The sequence below is a fragment of the Sinocyclocheilus anshuiensis genome, unplaced genomic scaffold (genome assembly GCF_001515605.1).
Source record: "Sinocyclocheilus anshuiensis isolate Anshui unplaced genomic scaffold, SAMN03320099.WGS_v1.1 scaffold1543, whole genome shotgun sequence".
Taxonomy (NCBI): domain Eukaryota; kingdom Metazoa; phylum Chordata; class Actinopteri; order Cypriniformes; family Cyprinidae; genus Sinocyclocheilus; species Sinocyclocheilus anshuiensis.
The window spans coordinates 1,124,204-1,125,109 of NW_015551074.1; the positions used below are offsets into that span (position 1 = coordinate 1,124,204).

Consider the following 906-nt stretch of genomic DNA (forward strand, 5'->3'; position numbering starts at 1 on the left):
ATACACACACACTCACACACACACACACACACACTCACACACACGTGCGCGCACACGCAATATTATAATGAGTGCTAAGTACATATTAGATAATAATTAATAATATATATTTTTAATGTTTATTGTTAATGTTAATGTTTTAGTTATGTTTATTATTTATTTTATTAGTACTTTATGATTATTTAATTAGGCACTTTCAAATTTGTGATTTTAAATAATAACAACAACAACAACAAAATAACAAAATAAAAAATAGTGTGTATATAATAATAATATTAATAATAATAATAATACATATAAAATAATAATTCAATCAATCATTTATTGAGAAAGGAAGATATAATGAATATTATTATTTTTATAATAAAAGTTATAATAATAATATTAATAAAATAATGATTTTAAATAATAATAACAACAATAACAAAATAACATAAAAAATAGTGTGTATAATAATCATAATATATGTATAATAATATAATTCAATCAATCATTTATGAAGAATAAAATGATATGAATTTATCATAATCAATAATAGTACTATAACTAATACTAACTCTAAAAGGGTTAACTCTAATGCTCCAGTGTTTTCTGTCCTTCAGGGTCAAAGTCACGGATGATAATGAGTCTGTGCTAATCTACATGCAAATGAGTGTGTGCTTGTTCTGTGAGCTGATGCATGTGAAAATGAAACATGAATGTGCGAGTGAGAATAACACACTCGTGTACTGCTCCTGCTACATACAGTATTCTCTCAGTATTCTCTCAGTTTGTGTGAATATGACAGGAAGAGTAAGAGTAGTGCTCTATATCAGGGTTTCCCAACCTTTTCTTTAGTCGCGGCACCCTTTGGAAATTTTAACAAACTTGTGGCACCCTACAAAATAAATTTTGTCACAATATTTG

At 26.3% G+C, this 906-nt stretch overlaps 1 protein-coding gene across 2 annotated transcripts in view; it reads left to right on the forward strand.

Annotated features, from left to right (window-relative positions):
• syn3 (synapsin III) overlaps positions 1-906 on the forward strand; it is a 55,088-nt gene that overhangs the window by 11,568 nt on the left and 42,614 nt on the right. The window lies entirely within an intron of this gene.